This window comes from Anneissia japonica, unplaced genomic scaffold (assembly GCF_011630105.1).
Source record: "Anneissia japonica isolate Jap-2015-1 unplaced genomic scaffold, ASM1163010v1 scaffold288013_len103132_cov178, whole genome shotgun sequence".
Lineage (NCBI taxonomy): Eukaryota > Metazoa > Echinodermata > Crinoidea > Comatulida > Comatulidae > Anneissia > Anneissia japonica.
In genome coordinates, this window is record NW_022722606.1 from 30,910 (window position 1) to 41,212 (window position 10,303).

Below are 10,303 nucleotides of genomic sequence, written 5' to 3' on the forward strand. Positions count from 1 at the left end.
GGGCGTTATAGATTTACATTCCATAAACATTGATATACATTTTTACTATTGTACACATTGCAAGAATAGGTTTACTTCTACTAATTAAAATCATTATTTCATTTTTTCCCTTATTACTACTTCGTAGTTTTTAATACATAATGTTATCGAGTACGGTTCTGTAATAATAAGCTGTTACCGTCACTAAATCGTTGCCGTCATTTTCGATATTAATTATAAAGCACTAAAAATAAAAAAATAAATGTTTTGATTTAAATTCGAAACATTTCTCTTAATCAAATTGCTCTCATTAACAAGGTATTTGCATTGTAATGAATGAAAATCACGTGGTCATTTTTGCAGGTCTATATTTTGTTGCAAAATGTGAAGAATGAAAATAAAGGTGGGAGATAACCACAAAAGGGAAAACATCGCTTTCATTAAACCAAATTCTTAACCTTTCAAACCTCTAAAAATCTTTACTCAAACTCTCTTTAATGATAATAATATTGGTCGACTTATAGAGTATATAAATGTAGAGACCCCTATGTGCTTACATTATTACCCCGGTCAAGCACATATGAACGTAATCAGCGCATTTTCTGTTTTAACCTACCAGGTACCCATCAACGTGCTCCTGGGTGGAGAGAGAGAACAGTAGGAAAAAAACGATTTACCTAAGGACACAACGACACACGCAACCGTTGCGCCAAACCATTCATATTCTTTACCAAATTGAATATTATATACATAAAGATGTGTATAAGAGACAGGAGTTATTTTATTGTACAACATAGCACAAATTTTACTTCATATGAACATCTATTTCATATTGGTTAACCAACACCAGAAGGACCCCACTGCAAATAAGGCTTAAGTCCCTGGTATTACTAGGATAGAATCGTATTGTCACCACATAGTTATCACAGTCTTGCCACTATGCTTTGTGAAATATTTTAGGCCAGGCCAGCCAGCAAGTCCAGGTCACTTCGGCCTAGGACGTAAAGAGTAGTATTGGAAGACAAACTCGATTGTGGAATTAATGATTATGACAGGCAATGGACGCTTTTTATTTATTTTTTATTTCCTTGATTCAAACTTTTGGTATGTAACTTAGGCCTAAATATACATATAAAAAACCTTAAAATGTTATATTCATTTGATAATAAGTTAAATACTGTATATTTAAGTTGTTTTACGGTAGGTTCGATTAGCCTTCCTAAAACAGTACTACTAGCCTAGTCCTAGCATAGTAATATAGCATAAAGGCCTAATAGCAGTGTACATTCTATGTATGCCTTGCTATATGAATTACATTTTTAGCGTTAAAAAGTCTGGCCTGGGTCGAAATTACTCGACATCAGGCCAACTTGATTTTCTTATGATTGTTAATTTTATTTGATTATTTTACAAAATATGAGTATAATAAATCTACTTGCAAATTAGGTTTGTTTTAAAATACTCAAATTTAACAGATAGGTCATGAATAATGCCACAAAAATTCCGAATAAGTTAAAAAACTTAAATAAGTTAAAAATGTATAAAATAAAATTCAGTTACTATGCATCTTGGCTGCCAAAATATAATGTATTGAAAAGCCTTGAAGAACATTTGTTTACTAATTTAAGAACATTATTTTCAGGTTGCACTAGATACATTTTTGTCTCAAAGGACTATTGTGCAGCTTAAAAAAAGCCAGCATGCAAGTAGATTGGTGAGTGCTGCAATGACAAGCATGTTCTCCAACGCAGAAGTACCAACAGGTCTAGTCTCAGGGCAGCGCTTGAAACAAGAACACAGTGATAGGCCAGTTTTTGACAAAAATAAAATGTCTGCAATAGTTGGTAAGTTATTTTTCTATTTATTGTTTTGAGATTTAAATAATCCATTTGTCTTTTCATTTAAGACGACAGCAAAATGTACAACTACATTAAGTGTATTGCATTATAATATATCGTCTGTTTTTCGACCGTTGATTTTTATGAATCATTTAATATTACCATGTTGAATTACTAAAAATGCAAGCAATATTCTAATCATCTGTTGTAAACAAAATTTTACATTTGACCTGAGCCGTTAAAAACTTCATGTAGGCCTATCCCTCGTTGCTGCACGATTCATTTACATTAAGCAAAATAATATTTCATATCTACACATCGAACATTAAAATATTATCAGCAATAAGGACACATACAGTCCCACATTAACACCATGACAATAATGAAGCTAACAGGCCACTGTTATTGCAAAATTATGTTGCCTGATACTTCCTAATACATGTCACTGCTCAAGTTTGTGTTGTCATGATGACAGGAGTCTCATGGTGTACACAGGGTTTAGTAATTAAAGTTTACAATTTCTGAATCTAATTGTAAACTTTAATTACTAAAGTTTACAATTAGATTCAGAAATTGTAAACTTTAATTACTAAAGTTTACAATTTCTGAATCTAATTGTTTTTCGAACATGTCAATTTCACAATTATTACTGCATATTATCAGTTCTACTCGAACCCAGAGGTGACGGAACTAGGGGGTGCTGCGTTATGGAGAGTAATGTGTGACCGGAAATGGTCTGCAGTCAGTTGGTTGTTACCATGCGCCAGTGATGCTGGAGTACAGCAAGATGAAACTATTTATGTAATGCATGAATAAAGTTCGGGGTTTGTCGGGTAGTAAAATGATTATTGTACACTTTAAGTGCTCCCTCCATGCATAACGTGTAAGCTAAATTACGGTGAATAATTAGCGAAGATATGGAGGAAATTATTTCGAAGTTCCCTCTTTCCAAGAGGGGATACAAATGCTTTGTGAAAATGAGTACGCCGCGGTACTCACTTTCACAAAGGAATACACACAACTGGTTAGCTAACAATATGCAAATATTACATGAACACCGGGGAAGTCAATCACATTCTGTTGCCTAGCAAACGTCTGTACTTTAGCGGGGGGGGGGGGCGCTAGCCTAATGATGTACTGTGTAGCGGGGGACGATGAGACATAATAAGACTAGGCCTAAAAGCCTAAGTAGACAGTGCAATTATATGTGATAAAAAGTACACTTTCGAAAGAAATAAATTAAAATAAGAAAAAAAAATTAAAACTAAGAATAATTCAGTTGCAGACGTTGTTTAAGTATTATACAATGCAATGCGGCTCTTGTAGCCCTACCTAGCTAGGCAAGGCATTTACGGCTACGTTCAGACTTGGAGAAGCTGGGCTTGAGTTAAGCCCGGCTCAACGTTAGGCTCGGCTTAACTTTTCCAGGCGTTCAGACTAGCGGGTTTAGCCAGGCGAGAATTAGCATAATAATGAACCGTAGCCAGGAAACGTGTTTCAAAACATTGCTCGCAAAACGTACGCTCGCTCACAGCGTACGTATTTTAATGCTGATTGGTCGTTTCGTCCCCCGAAGTCAATGCAAGATCCCCGCAACGATTAAAGCCCGGCTTAGAAAAGTTAAACACGGTGGCGCGCCAGGCCTAGTTACTATAGGAACACAGCCCGGCATAGGTTAAGCCACCTAGTTTAGACTGGCAGGTGGATAAAACCGGTGAGTTGAGCCGGGTTTATCCACCTAGTCTGAACTAGGCCTATGTGCAAAGCAGTGGTGTTTGTTTATCCATCAAAAAAGTGCACCTGGAAAGTTTGCCTTACCAGGAAAAGGTGACGTAATCTCACTTATGGCGTATGCGTGCTAACTATATTGTGAGTGTGACGTCACCAAAAAATAAAAATGTTCTATTATAACCAAAATATTAATAACTACAAGGTTTGTGGGCGTAAATTCCCTTAATGCGAATTAAGGGTAGCACCATCTCCTTGCCATACAAATTAATGCTCCCACTAACGCCTCAGTCAAGAAATACGGGTAACTAAAGTTTTTCTCGCAAATCTGACTACAAAACCGTATCTAAATTTCACGTTCCACTTCTGGCTCTGAGTTGTGCTTAGCACACGCCGCTGAGGGCGGCGTTCCGGGGACCCTGCGTCTAGAAATTTATAACAACAGTGTAATACTCATTTTTCCAAGATAGATACCTTTCATATTTATGAAGTTTTGTGACAATATTTTTTTATATAATTTCAGAGTGTGTCTGCTTTGAATACCGAGATATCCAGCCAGCAGAAGCTAAGATGACTAAAATATGTGGTGCTCCATGGCAAAGTGAAAGGATACAGTAGCTAATGTTTAACAACAGACGCTTAATGTAAAGTAATTTTTTAATTTTAAATTGTAATTGTAATAATCTTTGCTAATGGTAACCTAGCAAAGTGTTGTAATTATTTTTTTTTTGTAAAGTTTATTTCATATCCTACAGATTAGAACATGCTTTACCATCTAAGTAATTAAAAAAAATAATAAAAAATTGTAAACTTATTGCTACATTAACGTAATAACTACTAAAATCCTTGACTAAGTTTTGCAAAACAATAATTTTAGTGTGAAACAGTTATATCTTTAATGTATATTTTTACTTTAAAAATGTTATAATACATACATAATTCGTCTGACTATTATGCAATAATCTTTTAATAGAGCTCATATAATATATGAGCTCTATTATAAGATTATTATGTACTTAAAAGTTAGTTTAATAAATGTTTATTTTATCAATTTTAAAACTCTTAATATTTTATTTTTGTTGACCTTGCAGAATGAAGGTAGGCACTTTGAGATTGTGCATGTTATTTGATGTTTTTACTGCGTGGTGACACCGAATCTCTGTAGATCAACAGTTTTGTGTAAACTTCACGAATAACACATAGTCAATTGTGTGTTCACACTGTGTTTACTGCATGTTGGCAAGGTGTGACAACAATTTGTTTACTGTGTTTTGACACTGTGAAAACCTCACCAATTTCACATAGTCAACAGAGTGAACACACTGTAAACATATTGTGTTTATTGTGGGGTAACACTATGTTTACTCTATGGGGACACTGTTTATGTGTAGTGACACTATGGAGATAGTGTGTTTATTGTGTGGTTACACTATGGGGACAGTGTGTTAACTTGGTGTTTACTGAATGTTAGCAATGTGTGGCAACAATGTGTTTACTGTGTTTCACACCGTAAAAACCTCACCAACTCACTGTAAACACACCATGTTTATTGTGTCGTGACACTATGGAAACACTGTGTTTACTGTGTGGTGACAATGTGTTTATTGTGTGGCTACACTATGGGGACAGTATATATACTGTCTCTTATACACATCTAGATGTGTATAAGAGACAGGTGCACGATGTATTTGCAATAAAAATCTTTCAGAGATTCTGTCTTGTTCTTTAAAATGCTTAAGGTGAGGGCGTTATTCCACATTTTTATTAAGGCTATTCGCTTTTATTAGACCGGTTTCTTAACCATTCAAAACACAATTATACAAGAAGGTGGAAAACCAGGTGCTTCAAATAGAATTTGAATTGCCAACGAAGACCGTCGGTGATCATTGTAGTTAAGGTGTTTGTATTGAAGCAGGAAGTCCCGGGCTCGAATCCCGGTCTGGGAATTTTTTTCATACTCAGAGATTTCTCTTCTTTAACTTTCAATTATACATACATATCATATTTTCCAATAGCGGTGTTAAGTTATAGCGATGTTATATTGTCTATTTTGATTACACTAATTTATTATGACATTAGCACCAGGCGTATCACTTTATATTTTATATGTTTTAAAGATTTGTTAAACGTTGTTTGCGTGTATAATTAAATGTAGGCGTGTATGTTTAAGGCTTGAAATATTAGTAGTCTGTGGACACACTCAGCAAATGCAAGAAACTTATACATACATTCCCCGGAGTGTTCCACGAAGCAAGACTATTTACTGACGCCTTACGCGTCATGTCGATTATCATTAGAGCTATCATTAATCAATGGATCACTCTTGGCAATGCGATTTTTAACATCCTATTCATTTAAAACATCACTACATGAATTTACGTAGGTTTTTTAATTCGATGGGTAGATAAGTGAATTATGAGAAAAAAAATCAAATCTCTTAGATAATGGAAAATATGTTCTTTTTGAGACCTATTTTTTTTATAAATATATATTATACCTTGATTGTTTATTAATTATTTGAAAATTTAATTTAAGTTATCCGTATTTTTTTAGTGAGTAATTGCTTTTAATTGAAAATTTAAATGAAGTATATATATAATCTTGCCGATTATATGAACGCATAGGCCTACTATGTTTTTTGAATAGACCGTTTAATAAACTCTTTCGTAGTTTCAACTGTTCATTGCTATGTCGTAAGAATAGGCTCATAAATATTCTTACGATGTACTGTCTGTATATTTTAAGTCGTTACTGTTCAACATTTGTTGATCTTCAGGGTAATATAGCAAAAACGCTATAACGAATTTGTAATAAATAAATAAAATTTTATTATTTAATATAATACAGTACATAAAGATACCAAATTTATTTAACTATTTTGATTTTTAAATAGTTGTAGATGAATGAAATTTATTATATACATTTCTAAAAGAATGAAACTCTATAATTCCATCTTTAAACAATTCAGGGAAGTTAGAGAGGGAGCAGCTTAGCTCAATCGGCTAATCTGGTGGTAGCCACTGTGTGTGCGCTGAACCGTGGTCGCCGGTTCAATTCCCATCGCTGCCTCTCCTTGTGATTCAGCTGGAGGGCTGAAATACAATTTATAATAGCCCACCGTCTTTCGGATGAGACGTTTAAGCCGTTGGTCCAGTGTGTATTTATGGCGCCATGTGCACGTTATAAAACGCAGTACACTCTTCGGAAAAGAGTAGGGGATAGTCTCCCGGTGTACTGCCCAATCACCACCAGGACCCCACTGAAAATAAGTCTTTTTCTAGACTTTCGTGGGCTATCCTTGGTGTTTACATCGAATAAATCCAATCCAATCCGATTTGCTGCAAACATGATAACCACAAACATAAATAAAAACTAACTCACAGAGAGACAAAACGTATAATTGTTTGGTATGGTTTTTCATGATGCAAAGGTCATAATTTATGTGAGGTATATAAGGGGTTTTCTATTAAAATTACTATAGACGAACTTAAAACAGAAAGAACGTACCAAAAACAAAACGTGTTGTTGGGTATGGTTTTTCATGATGCAAGGGTCATAATTTAAGTGAGGTATATAAGGGGTTTTCTAATTACCATAAACGACTTAAAACAGAGAGAACGTATCAGATAAGTTAATTAATTTGTTCAAAATAACTCAGGAATTATATTTAGAATTTAAAACTTCGTACCACATTATTTATAATACTGTAATTTTACAATATAAAGATTCATAGAACCCAATACAAAAAAACAAGGCATATTATGAAGAGGATACAACCCATTATACACAGTGGCGTCGAGAGGGGGGATGAACAATTTTTGGGGTAAGAACAAAATCTCCATAGGGCCCGAGCCCAAGCAAGGATGAAAACTTTTGTTGTCAGATTTAGGAGGAGACTTAATTTAGGAAGCGGCCGAGTGGGGGTCCCAAGTGAAGGGGGGGGGGCTGCGAGGTGTTGCCCCGGGGCCCTTACTGGCTCTCGACGCCACTGTTTATACATTATTGTTCAGTAGTATGTGATAACACATTCAAACATATGTCCAGAAGAAGTATGTCAGTTGTATTACGTTTTCTATGTTTAGAGAACCATTGTCTCTTTGCAGTTAGGATGTGTATGAACTTGAAACAATTAACTTAAATTTAAAGTAAATCTAATGCCTTTCACTTACAAATTAGGATTATTTTTACAGATTACAATTAACAATTACTTTCAGCCTTAAGTTTGGTATCAAATAATATATTGTCCTGTGAAGATTCAATGACATAACCACAGTCACTGGTCAATTCTTAATGTTATGGGGAGGGGGTGGGTGTGTATATAGAATAACTTGTCATAGATGTAAAATGTATTACTTTTAATCCATAACATTAGTAACACAGTGTTATTTAGTGAGCAACCAAGTAAATTATCTCAGTTGATGACAGTGGTTTCGGTTTTGCTTCTCTCTGGCTCACCTTTATTCTTATATGTTTGTGCAATGTAGATATTTTGATTTTATAATGTTTTTTATATAATTATGTGTTTGCCAGAATGAATAAAATAAAAATAATATAAGATAATAGAAATAATCCATAACATTAGTAAGACAGTGTTATTTAGTGAGCAACCAAGTAAATTATCTCAGTTGATGACAGTGGTTTCGGTTTTGCTTCTCTCTGGCTCACCTTTATTCTTATATGTTTGTGCAATGTAGATATTTTGATTTTATAATGTTTTTTATATAATTATGTGTTTGCCAGAATGAATAAAATAAAAATAATATAAGATAATAGAAATAATCCACGTGTAAGACCTCAGCCGTATCTAATTTAGCGAATCCCATTTATCCAAATTATTTTTTTCATTTTTGCCAGTTTACTGAAAAGACAATATAATAAATAAATAAATAATGTAATATTTCTACTATCAGGTTAACCGAGATATGGCAGATGTCGATCTGCTGGATTCTTTAAACATTGTACAATTTGCCATTGCCTTGACACACGTAAAACGGCATACGCTGTACTAATTATTATTCGAAACTAGTCTTCCGTCTGAGCGAGTCGAGTGGCTACCGAATTAACATTGGCGCTGTTTCCAGCCGCTCCTCGCGGATGGTTCGGTTGGTAGAACCTAGTCTTCTCGGATAAGGACTTAAAATGGAGGTCAAGCGTATACATCTGGCTCGTGTGCACTTAAAGAAACCATTACATATTTCGGAATAGTAGGGGGTTACCCCGCTGTTATGGTTCATTTCATCCGCTGTCGTTATGGAATGATGTGTACATGTAGCTACCATGAAGCGCCTCTTTACGATTGCGAGGTAGTCACGGGCCACGCCCATACGCAATTCAGCCCAATGACGCTGCAAGTTATGGGTTATTCTCTCTTCGCCCAAGCCACAACAAAGTTGTTCGGCTAAATTTATTAATTTTCCGGTCTCGAACAAAACTATTGTAATTGCCAAATTGATTGTTGTGGTTAATTTAAATCAATGTTTTTGGAAATTATTTTACTCTGAACCATAACACCTCTCCCCAAGAACCCCACCAGAAGTTTTATTCTGGGACCCTTACAGTGGCCCATTGGCTCGAAAACCCGTCGGACTCGTTGGATCCATTCAATATTGATAATGTTATACGCACCACTGATTAATTTATCGATTAAGCACTGCTGTCAAATAAGTGCAGAGTTCAATAGCAAACACGTGTCTCTCTTGTAGTACCTCTAATGTACTCCATATCATTCAGAGGCTCACAAGAGTACTATGTGTGTTAATGATTTCAAAGTGTATTGCGTACCAGCTAATATACCTGTCGTCATACATCATTAATGTCCAATCATGGATCCCAATAAATAAAACACTGAAGGTATTATTTTTTCTCGATATTCTAGACTGACTGAACTTGAGTCAAAAGAGATTAGCAACACTATAATCTAAAACAAATGTTATGTTAACTCTTAAATGCTACATTGACATACCATAACTTGTAACGTCTGTCGGGTTCGAAGTGTTAGTATACACAAAATATGGAGCAATATGGACAGATTCACAATTACATCACTAACATATTGGTATGCGTTTGTTACATCTCACTTTGACACTTGCACTAGTATTATCACAAATATTATAATGTTCTCAAGTAAAACACTTTCCAAGATTCACAAATTCTAAACCACTGTAGCCACACAACAGCAAAACCTTGCACATCGCACCGTTTCTGTTTGACATTCTCTGACTGTCGAAGATTTTTTTTAATGAAATAATGTTTGCTAATTACATACACAATGATATCATCACACTGACAGTTAATTAAAATTGATCACCATATTTGTAAATGAAGGTCTTGTTTAAACTTCTGGACAATTTTTGAAGAATATATCAAGCAATTATAATATACTTAACCTACGTTCAGAAATGTACATAAACCTACCACTTTTACTGTGTGCACTTTTCTTATTTTTTCTAGTTTTGAGTACTCAGTCGCCAGAATAAAATGTTTATATACAGCCATTTCTTTTTTTGAGTTACAGTAAGGGTCTAGGAACATGGTACGATAAACATTTATCAGTACTCTACAATATTGTTTTGACTTTTTGTTTTAGTTGAATAGTTGAATGTTTCTAATACAATATTTTATTGTGAATTTCATGATAACATATTTTTCCATTATGCGATATATAAATGTAAATTTCTAATCATTTATTATTATTTATAATTAATTTATTACAAAAGTTTAAAATTGTCTACACCATTTATTGATAATAGTGATAGTTA